The following is a 21,109-nucleotide window of genomic DNA, read 5'->3' on the forward strand; positions in this document are numbered from 1 at the left end:
GTTGCACTTCTTCCATATCTTGCATTTAAAGAATTTTTAGGCCCCTATTTCTTCAATGGCTGTAAATCTGTGTAGTTAAAATAAACTCAGGGGATAATAGCAATTTACACTTACTGAGAATCAGGTTCAATATGTTTAGGCTATTCATTGCTCTAACTGATTATTCAGTGGTAGAAAGTGTTCAACACACTCATTTCATCCTGAAAGCATTTGAATTATCTCATTGACTTTGATGGAAATATTGAAAAAGCTAAGCATGTAGATAGGTGTTTTGCTATAGTAGGGTGTGTATTCAGCCCCTTTAAAATCAAGCCATTTTAAAAGAACTACCAAGTGGATGTTTTTTCCTGGACTTATTCCCTTTTCTGCCTGGAAGGAGAGTAGGGTTTTGCTTTTCAGTTGTGTTGTAACTACAGCAAAATACCATAGTAGATGATTTCTTTAAGTTAAGGACTCTAGCTATGACTTCTGTGCTAAGTTCTGCATAAGCTACTAGCTACTGCATTTGTACCTAAATGCTGTATGGCCCAAGTTATATTAAGAATTAAAGCTCACAGCACAAATGAATTTTAATAGAAACACTTTATCTCAAGTGGCCATTTCACTGTGTGGTTTCTGTCAAAATGAAATTGGGTCATGTCTTTTTCATAAAAAGCTGTTGTGCACCAAAACTTTTCGTTTTAGGTGGCTATCTCTTTTCTCAGTGTAAATGGGTTCTTGGTACTACACAGAAATGTGGCGTCTTTCTATCACTGAGGGCCCCATTATGCATCATTAAAGACAATGGAAGCTTTGTTGTGGAATCCAGAATATCATTCATTTGGATTGTTTTGGAAAAAGGCAGGAGTTTGTTTCTACTTTTTTTTTTTCTCTTTTCATTAGTAATACTACTAGTCCCACTGATAACTACTACTCTAATGTTACAGACAAGATATTTGGGACAATATTTTCATTTGTAAATGCCATACATGCTTTAGTAGAAGCATGACCATATTTCCTGTCTTGCATGTCAGGTATTGCCACCCAGCAGTAGACCTGTTTGAAAGGTCTACTTGAACTTAAAACAGTAGTTTATCATGAATGGTAGCAGCATGTTCTGTCTGCATTTTTAATATTACTATCAATATCAGAGGTTATCCTCTACCTTTAAAAGATCTTTGGCCAGCCCTTACAGACACAACCACAGTGGATATAAAAGCTTAGACTGCAAAGGTTTTGTTTTTATACTGAAATGTTTTTTGTTCTGTTAGTTGCTGTATGTGATATGTATATGTGAAGATAGTGAGTAACAGCAAACCAAAGGATGCCAAAATCAGGTTTTGAATATTTCCATCCATATTGCTAGCTTTTAATCTGGTTGAAGCACATTCACATTGCACTTAGGAAGAGTAAAACTTAGGATTTCAGCTAGTGGATCGGCTGTAGTGTGCTTTGCCTTGCAGCCAAAGGCCTGAATCATCCAGAAGAAGGAGCCTACAGAAAGGAGTGCATGAACCTTCATTATTCCCAATGCAGGGGAAGGCAGGAATTGTTAATTCCTGATTATTGTACCATGACAATTATTTCTAGATGAGAGAAAGAATTCTTGTAGGGATTATTTTTTTCTTCTTTGTTGTGTTATGTTAAATCATGACATGTATGGGGGAAAATAAAATATGATTATTTTTTAGTATGACTAGTCAGAAATTTGTTAGAATAATACCACTGAATCTAACTCTGTTTAAAGATTGCAAGCAACTTAACCTTTACCCTGTTAACTTCTTCTGGCCTTTAATTCAGACTTTTTGTGTAATGTAGGTGTCCTAAGAGAGAAATGAATAATACTTTCTTAAAAACATTTCTGCTAATTAATGCAGTTGTGACTGTTGTACAGTAATGAGATTGAACTTTTTTTTAAACTTCAGTTTAAACTGGAGATGGACAAATTAATATGATAAAAAACGTAAAGGATTCAAATAATGGAATTCCTAAGATCTGATCTTTTATTTCAGTTTTCTCAAGAGATAATGTCTCTAGTGTAAATTATTCCTAGAATTCACAAATGTTACGGTTATGCATCTCAAGGCATATTGCTGAAAGACAACTGCCTCTGGTCTAATCTGTCTTCATCCCTCCCACTCAGATTTGGTTCTTAATCCAAATGCTCAAAAGCTATTTCAAATACAAATGTTCTTACTGAGTCACTTCTATGCAAATGTTTGCCTTGTATTTGTCTCCCCATGTGCTTATAATTCAAATGTCTAAGGCTCCGTAAGGTGCTTATACACAATGATATCTATGTCATCAGATGCTGTATGCATTTGCAGAAACACAGCATAGCAAGCCTGTTTATATCCCCAGGATGGGAACCAGAATGTGATGTTACTCAGAAATAGGCTAGTTACACTGACAACCTTAAAATATTAAAATATATGGAAATATAGCATCATCTTTATTCTAGCCCTAAATCAGAGCAGTTCCTCTGCCTTTCAAAGTTTCTCTTTTCTACTTTTTTTTTTAATTCACCACAAACTAATATAATATTAATTAATCTTCTGTGTAGGATTTTCTGTTCTGTTGTTTCCCCCCAGATGGCTATTCCTTTAGTGCCAAATGATTAAGAACGCCAGAAATGTCCTTTCCATTTAGACCAGTGGTTCACTAAGTCCAGTACTCTACCTCTTACAGTAGCAATAGGAGATGCTATTTAGGGAGAACGTGATTTTGGTCATCGTCTGTGCTCCATTTCTGTTATACTCTGCCAGCATCCACAATAGTTGTATTAGAGCTGTTAGAAGATACATTCCTGCCTGTGCCTTTTGATATCGCCATGTTGTCCATTTCAGGTCACCCATGAATTTGTCAGATTCCTCTATGAAACTTATTATATTGTTCACCTTCATCATCTCCTATGGCAAAAAGTTCTACAAATTAACTTCTTGCTCTACGCAAAGTACTTTGTCTAATCTGTCCTAGACTATCTATTATTCATTCCTTCAACTGCATTCTTGTGCAACTTTAATGTTGCAGAATTTGGTGAATAACATCTTTGCATTCAGCATATCCACCATTCTTATGTTTCTGTCACATCTCTGTCACCTTAACGCATCTCAGTCACACCGCTGCTCACCTGCGCTGCTTGCAAATTGTACAGTGCTGGCTTATTCAAGTTGTGTCTCGATGGGGCAGTCACTCCACCCTTTTTATCCCTTATTTGCCCTTATCTGTACCTTCCCCTGCCTCTAATTTTTTTCCTAGAGATATGGAGACCATAACTGCACACATGCAAGATGCCAGAGTGCCAAAATTGGATATGGCAACAAAATGGCACCTTGGTCTCAAGACCCTTTCTGATGGTACTTGAAATGTCATCAGAATTTTGCTGACTTTTTTGAGAGAGCAAATTTTCAAGCATTGTCAAAATTAACTACAAAATCTTCTTCTTGAATTGCAACTGCAAGTTCTGAGCATCATGCAGGCATGATTTAGATGATTTTTCTCTAGTGATGTTACTTTCTTTTACCTATATTGAATCATCTGGCATTCACTCAGTCTTGTAAAGTCTTTCTGGAATGCCTTGCCATTGACACTGCATTTAAATGCCAGAAAGAGCTTATTATTATCTACAGAACTGAAAATTAAGTAGCTGTTCCATTATTTGTTTTTCTAGGAATTGACTGAATGAAAAAAAAAAACAAACCAAAAAATTTACAATTTTTCTGCAGTAAGATGATACCTGCAAAGTCTTATGCTTTGATAAAGCAATATGATTCCGAAATACATAAATGCTGAATACTGTTGAGTTTTACATGCTGGCAGATCTCAGATACATGTTTCTAGCTTTATATTTCAGGCACGAGTATATGCTCCCAATGAATTTTCATTGCACTTAAAGTTTTAATTTTGAAAGGACCACATTCTTTAGCGGTTTTCACAAGAATTGTTGTAGCTAGGTTTTGATTACATTTTCCTTCAGAAATCCTTTCTAAAGAAATTTTTCCTTAGGCACTTCATATTATGCCTGCTGGGTACAGTAAAAGATAAGGCAATGCTGATTGTAAATCCTAACAGGGTGTACAGTCATCTCAGGTCAGTTTTCTCAAAGAATGGATAGCAGCTGTGTTCTTCACAAAAACCATTCAAGATCTGTAGAAACTGAAAAGTCCAAAGATATTCTTTCTTACTAAAAAAAAATATACCACAATATCTCATGTATACCATCTACCGAGTGTGCTGCCTAATGAAGACCAAACCCTGTTCATCTCACATGGATGGCCTCTCAATGACTGGTCTTGTACTCAGCTGTCTACTGCACTGTACTGATTTATTATGAAGGCTGTCTGTGAGGACTGTTAAACATAACAAATAGATGTGTAAATGCCATTTGCATGAATGTGTTTTTTATATGCGTAAAACCTGATCTTTCCCCAATACATAGCCCAAGATTACTTCACCCGGGAGTACTTTGTTCAGGTAGTTCTGCTATTCACCTGTCTGGCTCCTTGGCTCCCTGCAGACCTTCGGCAGTGCCTCGGCAGGCTTTGCACCATCAGGCACCACCACAGTCACATGCCACAACCAAGAAGCTGCCACACATATTTGCTCTTTAATGTGTAAAACCCACAAATCTGATGGGCTGGCACAGCTCCCTCATGTTATTCTGGACACTGATGTAAAAAAAATCCCATGAAAGAATTGTTATATCTTAGGGTCAGGGCTTGCTTAAAGCAGTATGAAGCTCAGAGGGGTGATTGGTTCTTTGTCCTCATTTAACTAGCAGTGCCAAGGTCATAGACATAGCTCTTTTTCAGATAACTTTTCAATCAGTTCCCTGTGCATGGAAGATTCCTTCTCTGCTTTTTCACGTGTCCTGTGGGAAGCCATGCCTCAGAGTAAACTCAAGTAAAGAAGTGCTCTCAGTCTTTTCAGTCACAGTAAAGTAGGGTAGGAAGGGAAAGAGTTGCAGCTGAGATACTGGCAAGGCAAGTTATCTCATGCGAGTTGCCCACATTATACTGCACTGTCCGTGCCACGTGCTTCCCAGAACCAGGTCAGTTCAGAATGGGGCGAGAAATTAATTCTGTCCGCCTTGACAAACAGCCTGTGCCCGCTTCTCATGCCTCTGGCCTTATACAATCGCTTTAACTGGGGATTCCTAAAGTGTGGATAAACCAGGAAATAGTAAAAGTAGCAGTGGTGGAGGTCAAGTTAAAAATTTGTATCTGCACTAAACCATAATGTTAATTGCCAGGTCAGTTTGCCAGGGTGTTTATTCAGAATGTGTCTGAGTGAGTGATTAGGTAGTTGTTTCTGTTGTCAACATACGAATACTTGTGTGTTCACTTTGAAATGCGCATACATGTACATCATGAGAGTTTTTGGTTGCTTACAGTGGGTTTTTTTCTGTCACCCTTGCCCTGTTGAGCACTAGCAGACATGTAGGAAAAAACCTTAATATCTTGGAAGGCAATTCAGAATATGCAGAACTCTGGAACAATAACCATAGAGCCTGCTCTTATATTTTAAGTGTTTGCCCGTTTGCCTCTGCACTCAGGAGGCAAATTGCCATTGGAACATATATTTCTCCTCTAAATGTTTTTTTCAGTAGTAACATCGCCAGTGGTCCATACTTTTTCCTTAACTGAAGCAGATGGTTTAAAGGTCCTGGCATTAGCTGCACTGATTAAAATTAATAAATAAATACATTCTACTCTGCTGATTTCTTTGGCTTTGTGCCTATAGGCAATAATGGCTGATTAGGAAGTATTTCACTGAGAACAATATGAATCATGAATTCCAAACTGAGTTGTGCTATGGCTTACTTAGAGCTCAAACAATGAATTTGAAAGTGAAAAATCTTATTTGAAAGTGAAAAAGAAAATACCAGCTTTCACTGTTATTTCCTCATGTTTTGCATAAACAAGTTTCACATAACTCAATTTTCAACTCTTCTCCAAGGAGGCTGTTGCACATTTTTAATATAATGTATGTCTCTCTCTGATTCCTCTCCTATTTATTGAATTTTATTTCTGACAATTACTTCTAGTCTGAGTTCTGCATACTAAATCATTCAATTGCTTTTACAGAGGATGGATTTAAAACAATTATGCTCTTCTACTTAAAACTTTCACTCTGTCAGACTACCCCTATTTCACACTTTCGGGGTTTGATTCACAAGCCTCTGTAATCAGATAAAGTCTTTTGTTTGATTTTAACAGGCTTTGTATCAAGCGTTTTGCTTTTAATTTTTTAGCAATAGATCCTCAATGAGACTAAGTATTGCAATAAAGAGTGTCAAAATTTGCAGTACAGTTGCTACTCAATTTTACCACATCCCCTTTTCTATGAATTTGAGGTTTGAAACTTTGGGCCGTCTAATCCTGGGTATCAACACTTATGTGATAATTACTATCTTAGTCATCTGTTTGTCAATATTATTTTTGTAATATGGGATTCATGGTGATATATGAAATATCACCCCGCTAGATCGGATGGCTGTATCCATGCTAGGAAATTGCACAGGGACATCCTAAGCACTCACATGAGATCAACTGCACTGTTTAAATGTTAAAACGCTCTTTGGAACTTGTGGCCCTTGCCAACTGATACAGTCTGGAGGATAATGTCCAAAAGAGCAGCATTTGGGGGGAAGAGAGGGTGTTTATGGTTGAGAACTGAGCAATGGCCACAGGTCATTTATTAAATGGTGTGGACATCCTTGTGTGCAGTCTTCAGAATACAAGTAAATTACACAAGTAAATCCTCTTAAGATGCTGACTTGGGTGAAAGTTCCTAAAACCAGAAGTGAAATAAGTATCAAGACAACACCTATTTCCCAGTCTTCCAAAATTTTTTTGCTACATCACATTTTATTGGTTTCAGCAAAATCCATTTCATAGATTCCATGGCAGTCTTTGAAAGTGTTATGCTTATTATCTGTACCAGTGTTAAAATGAGTCCTCAGTGTGTAGACTATTTAATATACCACTGATACAGCTACAATTCAGTTTTGTCAATATGTGGTGAAGTTTTTTTTGGTTTTACAATAATAAATAGTATAATTGCTTAATATCAGGGATCAAACACTAACTTTTCATAGAATTCTATACAGGCTGTCATTGTCTGTACTTTCTACTTTTGTCTCATACAAAAATATGATAATTCACTTTCATGCCTTACATTCAAAGCAGGGAAAATAAAGTGGCTCTGAATTTGGCTGCAGTCTTTAATGGTTTCCCATGATTTCCTGAAAGAGTAAAATTAGTCCTGTACTTACTTTTTTTGTTGAATCTCTCAGCATGCTGATTGTTTTTCAGAAAGACTTTGAAGTGAGCATGGGTCCATTTCAGGAAAAATGAAATTATGGTATAAAGTTTAAATGTGAAGTTAAAGATTTTTTGGTAAAATCTAAAAATTGTTTGATGTTAATGTATTTCATTTGATTTTTGGGGGTTTATGAACTATGAAACTGCCCGGCAGGAATGCAGCCAGCTGTTTTGTCTTCTGTTTTGTTTGCCAAGAGTTTATTCTGTTGTTAAATCAGACTCCTGGAATAAACACAGTATCCCAAAGCGGTATTTGCAAGGGTCAGGCCAAGGTTCTCTGTATGTTTTGTTCTAGTAGCATGTCACACTGATATGTTTGGCTTAGTTTTTATAATCCTTATGCTGCAGGAAGAAAAATCTGAATAGCATGATAATAATTTGCCATGGAGATATTACCAAAGCAAACTGATGGTATTTTAAAGCTAGATAATTACCTAGAAATAATTGAATAAAATTAAAATATATGTTCTCTCAGGTTTTGGGCTGCATTTGCCCTTGAAGTAGTACTATCACCATTGAAAGAATTATTCCACTGATGTATTTGGCTGCTATTTATTTTTTTTCTTTCTGTTTGCTTAATGTTTTCTTCAGTTTTGTTTTGAATTATGGGATTAACAATTCAGAGCTAATATGCTAGACACCTTTCTGTTAATCCATTCATGTCTGGGAACATTTTGTTGTCCTTACTGATGAAAGGTGGCTCTGATGTCACTCTGCAACTTTGGGGATGTAAGTAAAGGTCCTTTCTCTATCTCTTGTGCTTGAAAGTAAAGGTACATAATTTTTGCGTCTTTCCCTCAGTTGTCCACATCTACTGCTGACTCTGAAGCTATTAGTGTGCATTTATTACTGCTTCTAGAGCACTCTCTAGCAATCATTTAATGAAGCAGCCAAACAAACTGCTGTGTAATCTGTTAATATCAGCATTTACAATGTAATTAAGATAAAGTGTTTGAAAATGAATATCTTATAGTTTTATGTCTAATTAGTTTCTGCCGTTTACCACAAAACATTTAAAACTGTAATAGCTAAACAGAATAATTAAAATCATAAAATGAGGCCCCAGTGGCTAAACTACATAGGTGAAATTTTGTACTCCTAGATCATCTATTGCTCTGAGGTCTCTTGATAGAAAATATGTCTGCTGTAATATCTGGCTTTTATTTTGATATTCCTGACTTACGCTACTTGCAAGTTGTGAATCCAAGAAAAATCATCTGGTAAAAGAAAATAAGATAGTGACTCAGTTAAATAATAGAAGTAGTAATAGTGTGAAAGCAGATGATTTGTATTGTGCCAGAATAAATTGTATCTCAAAGTCTGGTGCGCTACTGCAAGCTGCATTCTTTGCCACATTTCTGATTACCCTGTTGGAGCTGAGTATTTGAAACTGCCCCAAATGAACAATTTTTCTGCATATTTTACCATGTGTATCCTCATCATCATCTTCTGTGACTACAATGGGAGAGTAAAGGCTTTTTGTTTAAACACAGTAAAAGATGATAAAACAAATATTCATTCCTTCCAAATTGTACCTGTTTCTGGAAGACAGGAAAGATTTGGATAACTGCACTATCATATCATTCTCCTCCCTCTCTTGCTTTCCTCCTCCCCTAGCCAGTATTACAAAACCACCCTCTACCAACAGGGATGGCTTCTGTAAAACTATACAAATACCTATTTCATGGTTACTTGTGTTGTTATTACAAATGGGTGTACACTCGGTGCTATCTTAAGGCTTTTAAAAGTGCGTCTGCGTTAGTGTTTAAATTTGTAACAGGAGTCCATTTAGTTGTCACCACTGAATGTGCAGAGCAGTCTCGGAACGTACAAACTTCATTCCTCTTAGATGAAATCTAACTGGAAGATGTACTCCTGGAGCAAATCGAATGTAATGCAGCCACAAATGGGAATTCAGTCCAAGGGACTACACTGGAGTTTCTCAAAAGCAGGAAATTAAATGTTTGAAGAGTGAGGAGCAGGTCATCAGCACCAACTGCTTTGCTGTTTAGGTCTGTTTCTGTTGATCCACAGAACTTGCTAATGTAGATGCAGCCTTACAGCAGCAACTATAATCAAAGCTGGGGACTTAAGGCAGGCTCAAATATAGGATTGATTGCTATATGCCGACTGAACCACTTACTGTACACGGTGATTATCAGCATACACATTCTTAATCCTTGACAAGAGTGAGATAATGTGTTATTATAGCCTTTAGTGATAGAAACCTAACCTAATTCAAGAAATATTGTATCGGCTAAAATAATTCACATAGACACTTACCATGGATTTGCTGATGCTTAGGGTGGGATTCATCTCAATTCAGCATATTTCAATTGTTGTGAGATGGAGGCATTAATTACAGCAGCAGTTGCCATTTAAGAGAAACAGATGCAATCTCTTCATTTGCTGCAGCTCATGGTCTTGCTACTGCTATAATGTTTGTAATGGGGATACAAATCTAAAACATTCAGGTATTACCACTTTGCTGATCTGAATATGATAATTGCTCACAGTTTGTTGTTTTGTTTTGTTTGTTTGGTTTTTTTTCTATATTATTGTGTCTGTGATAATAAGGGTAAACTTCAAGAAACTATTTTTTATTTATGTTCTTATTTAGCAGGAAGCGAGATGACATTAACTCTATCTAAGAAAAATGGGACTTAATATTGTCTATTTTTACTGTATTGATGAACTTGAACTGAAGGAAGCGCATGGGCATATTAAAGAGGTCTTGTGTTAATATTGAAAGCTGGAGAGGTAGATTGTAGTTTTCAAATCTAAAAAATGCTTAGAAAGAGTTCTGAAGGGACAAAGTTGACAGGAGAGACACTCTGGCTATATGTACTCTAACAAAATTAACATGCTTGAGTTTGTTCTCTAGTGCTGAGGCTAACTGCCATGGAAGAGCTTGGTTTCATCCAGATACTCTTGCTCTCCCCAAAACAGGGAGACTACACCCAAACTGACAACTGGGATTTGGTTTTTGAGTGTCCTGAATGAACCCCAGGGTTGATTCAACCTCTTACCAAAGAGGGTACTCAGTGATTTTCAGGAGCCAAAAACATATTAGCAGTTACAATATACAGACAATTGCATTCTAATGCCCAAGATTGTCTCCTGGGCTGCTAAAGATGCATGCTGTGGATGAGTACCAGCATAGATGTAACCTTAGTGCTCCATTGTTTGCTTCTACTAGACATGGGAGTCAGGCCAGGAGGGCTGTGGGGTGCACCATACAGTACATCTTCCCTGCATCTTAGAAGAAACTGCTGGGATTAGAGTCCTGGTTTACAAGCAGTATCTTTCAGAGCTTGTGATAGTTTATAAAGTCAACATTTATTAGAATTCATTGTGTGGTGATAATGGTTGCTTTGAATTATTTTTTTTTAAAGTTACTGTGACCATTTTTACATATGTGCTTTATATTTATTATTTATTAGGTGATATTTTTCCAATAAAGGAAGTATTCATAAAGAGGAATATGAAAGATGTTATGTCATTTGAAATGGAATAAATGTGCAGAGGGGAAAAAAAAAATATCGTATTTTGTCAGGTCTGCTCTGTGAAATATATTTTCTACATATGTCCCTAACTTTGAAAACATGCCATGCCATTTGTACATTTATAGGCATCTAGAGAGTAATTTTTCTCAATACCTTACTATGAGTAAGGGAAAGTACTATATTTTAGGCCTTCTATTGTTTTATAAAAAACAATTCCTAAATCATGTGTTAATGTAACCATTATTATGACGTTGGTATTATTTATTTCTCATTTATTTGTTCAAGAAACATAGTCTGGTTATTTATGTAAGCGGTGGATGAAGTAGAGATATGATTAAGAAGCATCTTAGTTGAATGGCTGATGAAAAGTTTAGGCTTCTTCTCATTGCAGACTTGATCTTTATATGTAGGAACCAGTTTTTCTATGTCAGGATCCAAAGCGATCTGTTCTTCATGTTTGCGTAACCAAAGGACTCCCCAAAGCAGAAACAATGCCAAATTACAGTATATTAAATTAATTTTGATGTGCAGTAATATAGATCAGTGCCTGAACTGAACTGTGGACACTGACAAAACTATAGGACTAGAAAGACTGTGCTGAACAACATGGCTTTACATCTCAATATATTATTTCATAATTAACTAGACAGCAAATGCAAATGAAAAGCCTCTGGAGCCCTTGGTAATTATTTTGTTCTTCATTTTCTTGAATTAGAAACTGAATATGTATTTCAGTCAGGGATAGTGAATTTGTACATTTGACTATGTGATCTCTAAATCTCTAAATTTTATCCAACCAGGGCTTTGTTTGATCACACCAGTAACTATTATTTAATGACATTTTTATTGTACATATGCCATTAAGTATAAAAGAACTAACTACTTAATACATTGATAACTGCATTTTATTTTTCTCTATTGTTAACTTATGATTTAACCATCAAACATATAAAGTATATTTAGAGAACTACTTACAGTTAATTGACAGTCAAAGCTTTTAGGAACTGATGTGAGCACACCAGAAGTTTAGGAAACATTTACCTTAAGCTGCATCTGTTAAATCCTTGTGTAGGAGGAAAGGGAAGGAATCTATAGTAAATGTTAGGAACCCAACTGTGAGGCAAATTGTCCAATTTGTAGATAGAAGAATAAGTATATAGCCACTGTGCACAGAAGTAGAATGCAGAGTAGACTTTCTTGTATATTATTACATCTTCAAAATGTCACAATGCATTTTGATGCTTAAAGAAATTGCTTGGACTGTTTAGGAATCATGTAGCAGAACCTGTGAGTGTATCCTCTCATATACGTTATCTAGAAACCAGTGTAATATACTTGGGGAGAAGATTGCATTCCTAGAGCAACAAAGGGAAAGCGGTCTGTCCTTAAAACAAAGACTTAAGTCTGCCTTACTTTGCAACATCTGCCATAAATGTTCCACCTAAAGGATGCCCTCCAGCTGTAATTAATACAAAGAAAAGTAAAAAGTAAAACTTACAGAATGCTTCTTCCAAGGGCTGATGGGGCAGGATCATGAAGCTCTGAGAAGGGAAGTAGGAGGATCATAAAAGTCAGGAAGGGCAAAACCTAAACTTTTAGAAGCAAGTTAAACCTAAGATCTTTCGCTTTTGTTCCAATGATGTGCTAATTCTGGAACTCTGCCTGTATTTCCCCAAGGAATGTGAAGATCTAGATATGGATTAGACCTGTCTCCTTCATTTGAATCCTATCATCCTCTACTTGCAATAATGAGAGCTCAGTTTCATTAATGGGGCAGAGGAGGGCAAGTTGATAATGAAATCTTACTACGCAAAGAAATTTATAATTTTTTTCTTTTATACAAACTGCAAACAGTTGGCCTTTTAATGAAGTCACACCCTCACAGAAAATTTGTACAAATAAAGCTAAGTTTAGAGAACTAATTTTGCTTAGGTAAGGGAGAAATCTGCCTGGCTGCATATGCCAAGAATATTTTGCAAACAACAAGAGAAAGGAGGGTTGGAAGAAGCAGCCCAAACTTAGGTCTGCTTCAATATCTGGCTCCCAGGCCTCTTACCTGACACTTGAACTAGGCCAGTGCAGTGATCACACACTGACATAGGGACCCGCACAATACCACTGCACTCCAGTCCCTCCAGTTGCTAGCACCGTGGGCACATGGACCTGTGTGGCCAATGGTCCCCACATCAGCAGCTGGCGCTTAGACCATCATACACGCACATATGCACAGACTATAGAGTCTTTCACCCTAAATAGTAGTTAGAGGTGGAGTTGAATGAGAAGGCAGGGCAGGCTGTGCAGGTCACATGTAGGACGTGGCCAGACAAGTGTACAGATGAGACCTGTTTACAAATGACTGGTCCTTTTCTTCCCTTTATCCCTTTATTTTCCCATGCTTTTTCCTCCCCAGACCTCCTTGATCTCTCCCTTTCCCCATCTTTGGTTCTTCCCCTAAACATCCCATATTAAGTCTTGTACAATCCCCAAATGCTCTTCCTCTGCATCCCATAACGTGTCCCACATCCCCTAGGAAGTAACCCCTTCAGTCTGTGAACTGATCCACGGAGATGTCCCCCACTGAGTCAGGGTGACAGCTGTCCCCCCAGTCCCTGGGGCTGAGGCTTTTATGGGGGGGCTGGGACAGGGGCTTGCCTCTAACTGGCTTATTTGGGTTCCCCTCCAGCCATTTCGTGTGTGCGCTCCTTTGTATTGGTGGAGATGAGCATTTAATCACATATTCTGAACACTATAGCCTTTAACATCAATCTGAGAGAAGCTGCTACTCTTTCCCTTCTTTCCCCTTAAATAACAGTTTGATGATTACAGTACTATCCTTCAAGGTGAGAGATCCTAGTTCAGTTTCTCCCAGTGAGAGTGCCTCTACGTCAAAGCTACAGGATCTTTGAGGAGGAATAACTTTATTTATCCTTCAGTGATTGTAACTTTCAGATCTTTAACTATGAGGTTACAAATCTGTGATTTCTCTTCAGCACTTTAGGCCCATAAAATATTAAGAATTCATTTTTCACTGATGCATTTTTGTAAGAATAGCTTGAGAACACACCTTCCTTTTTCTTGATGAAACTAGACTACAGCATAAGAATTAGGACAATAGAAGAAAATGTGGGTATGAATCACTGTGGACAGGGAAAGGGCTTCAGTCTGAATTTCTAATTTTTTGCATGAAACCCTAATAAATAAGGTATTGTATAAAAGAAAATGAGTGATATCTGTACTTCTATTGACAGAATTTTAAGGAAGGGTGAGACATGTAAATTCTTAATTTCTGAGCCACATATTCTTCCCTAATGCTGTAATTGTACCAATAGTCTTTGCCTCTTGGGGACATTATGGGGATTATTTTTGTCCCAAGATGGAGCACAACTACTAGTAGTGCCCAGTACTGCACTATACGGTACCAACCCACATTAGAACTGCTTTGTTTTCTTTGTAATTTATAGAGTAGTATAGCCCAGCCCTGGATGCAAAAGAACACTAATACAAAACAAAAAATCAAATTTTTCTGTATCTGATAGATTGGAGATCTGTTAGTATTAGTTTATAAACACAACTGTATTTTACTAACATATATACTATGTGTATCCAAATAGTGTATTATTGAAATGATTGTATGCAAAATTCCTGACTTGAACATCATCTAGGATTATAATTTATTAAACATTCAATTTTTAAAAAATATAAAGAGAAATGGGAGCACTGAACTCTAGAAACTAAACCTCAGACTTAAGATTTTTATATATTTTGATTCGTATTTTATCAAAGGCATTCTGTATTCTTCTGCATTATTACTTGATATCTTAATGATTCTCATTTCCACATAAATTAACATTACAGAACCATGCAGAAATGAATGCATTGCAATAAAGAAAATCTTGTCAGGTTAAGTGCAATATATAAATTCTGCTAACATTTGAAACAAAATTCAAACTCCATCTGTCATATATTATCCCCAGAGCAGCTAGGACATGCACATATATAATTGGATTATGATAAATTGAAAAACACCAAAAGTGCTTTACAAAAAGTCTTATGATACTTCTTTGAGGCTTTAACAATGATTGCTTAATTTTGTATTAAAGTCTTTAATGCTAGAAAGTCATACATCCAATAAAATGAAAAATATATAAATGCATTGAATAGGAGTTTCTAGTATTTTCCCAATTAGATGCTCTATGTGAAAGAAAATATAATACAATAAACATGGCTCATCTCAAAGGAATTCAAGGGTTTTTATGTTTCATAAAAGCTTTAGCATGCTGACTCATCTATTTCTGATGTTTAGTTGTTGGCATACTTTGTATGACATATTTCTGATACAAGGAAAAGAATTCAAAGCTTACTGTTGTGCTAAAGAAATGCATAAAACTCACCATAAAAATCTATATTAATTGTAGGGAAAAAGAAGAAAACAAATTATTTCGTAATTTACTCTCAGTTAGAACTTTTAAAATATTTTTTCTCTACCTTTGAGAGAGTAGGGAGACTACCATCAAATGGCTGACATTTACTTTCTTCCCTTCCTTTCTGATTGATCCCTTCACCAGACTTTCAAGGAAGAAATTATCACACCCCCTTGAAAGGGTTTAGTATTAGTGGTTACAGTTTTTCCAGTTAAATGCTAAGGTTTCTCATTTTCACTTTGTTCTTTCAAATGGTGACCCTCTCCCTTCATTTTCTGAAGGAGAGTAATTCTTGCCAGAATGAGCTTTTAGTGCAAGAATTTGGGGCAAAAAAATCAACCCTCTTTGGAATAGGTAGTGCCAGCTAATACCCTTCCAGAATCAGTAATGCATATGTCCATGCATTCTTACATGATTTATTTTAGGATGAGGTCAGTCTTCTGAAGATGCTTGTTTCTTTCCATTGACTGTAGAGTTTCTAGTGACTCTGAAAGGTGACTAGTACCACTTAGCTAGCCTGCAGATATCTAAATTGAGTAGATAAATCCTACAGTGAAAAATAAAAAAAACTTAATTCATGCACAAATACTTGTTTTTTTTGAAAACTGAGAATATGAGCAGGGAGTCTGACTTTTGACTTCAATAAACATCTTTCAGTTAACTTTAGGCTGAGATGAATTACTCACCGGATATGCCTGTCTTTCTGCAGAGAGAGATGCCTAAGTTTAGATTGCTAAAGCTACATGAAGTGACCCCCACCCTAACACTTGAAAAGAAACACAAGCAGTTTTTGTGATTTCTGTGACCCCTCAGTCTTCATCTTATTCATTAGTTTAAGCCTACCCTAGGACATCTTTGAAAAGCTCAGGTAATTGAATCAATTTTCTATACGGTATTTTTTGTAAATGCTGCCTACTTTCTCGTTGTTTTGTGGGGGCTTTTAATAACTAAGTTTTTCATTATATGTGATTTAAATGAGGATTTCTGTTGTTCTATAAGAGAGGAACATGTGCACTAGATTCACCTGTCAATGAATGCTGTTGCTGGATTGATCCTGGTTTTCTGCACTGTTCTTGGAGATTTGAAGGTTTCTATTGATACATCCTATGTAGGTCATCAGTGAAGATGGGTGATTATGAATAAACAGCACAATGGCAATATTTAAGAACTGTGAGCGCATGAGCTAACACAGTACAATGTACTGCTGAAAAAGGAGTCTGATTTCCGAAGTAATCAAAACTGTCTATAATGTTATTATAATGGAAATGCTAAGTTTGCATGTGCATATAAAAGGATTCAGAAAAGACAGGCTAATATACCTGGAATTTTTGTGTGTGCTAGCTATAGGAGTACATGTGACCTTATAAATATTTATGCAGGTTTCAAAGCCATCTGTCAACAATTAAAGTATATGTCACATTTAATAACATAGTCTGCATAGATTAGGATTACTATAATTAGACTATTGCGCACATACTACAGCTGCAAAATGGATGAGCCAAGCTTTCTCAGGAATTTAAAAAAAAAGCTTCTTCTATTTGATAAAATTCTGCGCGGTATTTGATTGCATCTGAATAAGTAATGTTGCAGAGAAATAGCATAGGCAGCTACTTGAACTTGAAGCTAGCTTTTCTGAGGAAAGTTACAATCTTATCACAGATACAAAGACCCAATGGGATCTAAAGAATAGTTCTATCAAACCTTTCTGAGAAGGTTCTGATTGTAAATGGTCCACTTCTTTATGCACCAAGAAAGCTGTTCTCAACTAATATGTGTCCCCTCCACCACTTCCATACTTCAAGGATACCTTAATTTGCTTGAAGATTTTGAAAAACAGGCATGATGCATTTTGACAAGACTAGGCAATAGCAACTATTTTAAGAATAGTTTGGAGGCAAAGAGGATTTAAAAATACAGCCCTTCATACATGATAAGTCTCAATTTATGCAAAGCAGCCTTACTACACAGAGAGTATAACCAGAGGAATATAGTTATACAGAAGTCATGAAAATAAATTGCAACTCAAGGACAGGGACAGGGGGTAAATTGTGTGGCAGGAAGGCCTTTTTTTAACCTCACTGAGAATTCACTTGCCTTCTGAAGAGTGCCAGCACACAATCTCAGCTACTGGAAAACTTTCAGTATAAGGCTTAAATGGGGCATAAATGATGTCCTAGAGTTTGTACTAGCTTTCTGTCTGAAGGATATATGCTGGAAATGAAAAGATATACTGGACCTTAAGAAAACCTTGGTAAACAATGCAGAAGACTCTGGATGTACGTTTTTGCTGTGGTGTGTTTTGTGGCAAACACTTGTTATAAGATTGGTTCACACAAAGTCACAGATAAGGATGCTTTTGTAATTGATACTTGATCTCACTAGTGTAAGGAGATTCCTGCTTATTAATTATTTTAAGGTCCTGCTGTATTGGGGGAGGGGGAACTATTTTTGCTTAGAGAATCCCTCCTCACCAAAACTGTGCTATAAACAACATTATTATGGTCCATTGTGAGGTAAATCACTAGTTAAGGGTTTAGTTTCATAGTATTTGATTTCTGTATTTAATTTTTTAGGTGTCTACTCCCACGTCATCTTCTAGATCAATTTAAAATGCTCTGATCTAAGGAAAAAGCACATGTGCAGCTGCTGAAGAAGGAAATGTATTTTTAACATTTACATTTTGTTAAGTATGAGGGACAATTTTAAATTTGTATTATCTACAGAATAATGGCTAATGCAATAGTAAAGGCTTCCTTCTACTTTCTTCTTGTATTTAACTTGGTTTCAAATGTTTCTGGGAGTGTACTAGTTTTATAAAGATATACTAAGTTTGAAATATATTTTTTTTCTTGCTGAAATACTTTAACCTTTTGTTTAGAAACCTATTAAATTCCATCATAATAGGATGCAATATCATAGTTTGTTGTTAATAATTTAGTGATAATTGTACATAAGAGTCTCTCGGTTCTCTGAGTGCATGAATCACTCATGGTAACACCTTTTGTTATCTGTATAGGCCTCAGTTTTATTGGAGGTAGCTGAAGTCTACATAAAGAATTATTCTGTAATCCCTCTTCTAGACCTAGAGACTACAAACATTAATGATTTACATACAGATAGATTCGAAAAAAAATCTGTATTCCTGATTAAGTGCAGGCCACAAGTCTTTTGTGGACCTACCATCCTAGAGCAGTTATTAGTTGGTAGACCTAGGGTCTCTTGGAAGCATATGCTGTCATTTGCGTGAGATTTCTGAAATGCTGAAAATGCCACGAACACGGCTGCTGGCCCAGCTGACTGTTGGGCTGAGCTGCTCACTTCCACTCTTCTGCTGTGGAGGTCAGCGCTGCGTATGCATATCAAGTCTACTTTTCATATACTACTTGCTGTTGTAACTTACTTCCAGTATGCATTACCCGGGGCTAAAAGCAAGACGTTTTTGTCTCCTTGTGGAATGAAGAGATTTACTATGTCCTGTTTGTCAATAATTTGTTGATTATTCCCTGTTAAGTGCTAGGCACCAATGATAACAGTTCCTATCAGCTCTTACTGATTGTACTGATAAACCATGGGTGAATTATTTCACAACGTCATCATCGGTTCTCAGAGAACAGGCTTTATAACCATTCATTAACTTCATAACTGAACTACATCACACAGAATACTGTCAGAATAACTCATCTGCATACAGCCTGCAAATTAGTATAATACTAGGTTGGCATGATATGTGAACAGAAACAGACTTATTTACTTCCTTCTGACTCTTTTATTTCCTGCTGCAATATTATTTTAGTCCTTTTCAGAAAAAATAATTGGAGAGGTACAAAGTGGACATGACTGCCTTGTGAGATCCTTTTATATTTGAGACAGGACCATGGAGTCCTTCCCTATAGCATGTCGCAGGAGGAGCTAGCGCTCCTCATATCTGCATCCTTCATATTGTGTTTTATTAACAGTCATTGTCCCAATGAGTTTGTCCAAACATCAAACTTTCAGATGAGTGATTTTTTTTTTTTTTGTTATTGGACAATCAGCTTCCATTTAATTTAAACAAAAGTATTATTTCCCTTGCTTCTTGATTTCCTATTTCTTCACAAAAATCTGGATGTGGTATCTCTGAAAATGTCATAAAAATGTAGAAACAACTTGTACTTCAGTGGCAAAAATTAATTCTGTAACTGCTTCCTTAATATATCTGTACTGTCTTCCGGGCTGTATTTTTATTTTCCAACCTCTAAGCAGCTTCATCACTACTGTGTGTTAAACACACACAGTGCTTCAGCTGAATGGAACATACTTTTGATCTGTCACGAGACCTTATTCAATTTATAAAATGGCGTATGTGAGGCTCAATTGTCATGTCAAAATAGATAGAAAAGAATTTCTTTCTCAAGCTGTATACAATAATTAAAAAGGATTTTTAAAAGTTAGTCAGTAACCTAAATTAAGGTGTAAAGACCTCAAGCTGACCAAAATTCAGTCAGTTCTTTGTCTGAGGGGAATTGAATAATTCTATTGCCCTGAATTTGTTTGTTCATTTTTCATACAACCAAATAGTGGTACAGATAAAACAGAGGCTTGAGGTTTTTTTGCTTTTAGGCAACATTCTGTGCTGTGTGCTACAATGAGGAAAGTCTCATTGAAAGCTTAGTCAGCTTACAGGGCTTTCATGGAATTTTTAAAGCCAGGAGCAAAAGAATTGCATTTTAGCAGTAGGTTTGGATGTCTTTGATTCCCCGGGTCAAAGGACTAGAGCAGATTTCCAGCTGAATCAGCTGTGGCTAGCTTTTGACATAATTGTACAGCAAAACTGCATTCCTTATGAGATGCCTTAATTGCTATGCACCCCTTCTCAACAGTGTTAAATTTTAGGATTCATGTAGCCATATATCTACTCAGATCTGAACTGGTCTTTCTTACCAATAGAGAGAAATAGGTGGTTCTGGGATGCAATCCACCTTGTCCTATAGATAAGCCTAAAGCAAGTCAGAGGAGGGGGCCTTAAAGATTCCTGTTTCTTTCTGCTGCCCAGAAGATATCAGGATGAGTAGTTCAGATGTAAATATCTATAATTCATTGATGTGAATCCTATCCAACTGTCAAGAAGCTCTTTTGATTCCTAAACTTGTATTTGAATGATATAGCAGAAACAGTTAGAGGCACAGTTACTAACATTCAAACATCTCCTTAAATGCAATATTAGCCCTGCTGTCAGCTTGGTCTTCATGGATTTTACACAGCAGCTATTGCTTTTCCTCACTCACTCCAGAGTCCGCTCACATGAAGGCTGGAAATGTTATCAAGTGAAAGAAGAAAGTAGCTTTATCGTGCTGCTGGTGGATAAGAGAAAGCAGTGTGTGAGCCATCATCACTGGTGAGTCACTTCCACTGACCATCCACTGAATTCCATTCACTGAAATCAGTTCTTTGGATGAATCACTGATTTATCCACTCACAGTAGGGTAGCAATAGGAAATGTAATGTACCTATAACAATCTGGTAATAATTTTGCTCGTGATGGTACCACTGATTATTGTAATGCAGCTTTTTCTGTAACGTCTTCTGAATGGCCCTCCAGACGAAATGTCAAGTAACATGTTATTCTTATAAACTGAAAAGCATTGCAGAAGGTGTTGATATTTTTAAAATTCTTCCTTTAACTGGCTTAATATCATGCCCTTTCAACTGCAGGTTTGTGAAGTATAAGGAGAAATCAAACCCTGAAATAGTCTGTCTGAAATTTTCATTATCTGTCATGATGCTTAATTCACTTGAGCTGTAACTTTAGTCTTAATGTTTTCACTGATATTGAGAGGAAACTAGGGTTTACAGATCATTAACTCTTCTTAACTAACAGTCCATGTCATAAAAGCAAGAG

At 36.5% G+C, this 21,109-nt stretch overlaps 1 protein-coding gene across 1 annotated transcript in view; it reads left to right on the forward strand.

The window, feature by feature from the left end:
• GPC5 (glypican 5) overlaps nt 1–21,109 on the forward strand; it is a 713,875-nt gene that overhangs the window by 357,578 nt on the left and 335,188 nt on the right.

Source organism: Haliaeetus leucocephalus, unplaced genomic scaffold (genome assembly GCF_000737465.1).
Source record: "Haliaeetus leucocephalus isolate CR32 unplaced genomic scaffold, Haliaeetus_leucocephalus-4.0 Scaffold784, whole genome shotgun sequence".
Taxonomy (NCBI): domain Eukaryota; kingdom Metazoa; phylum Chordata; class Aves; order Accipitriformes; family Accipitridae; genus Haliaeetus; species Haliaeetus leucocephalus.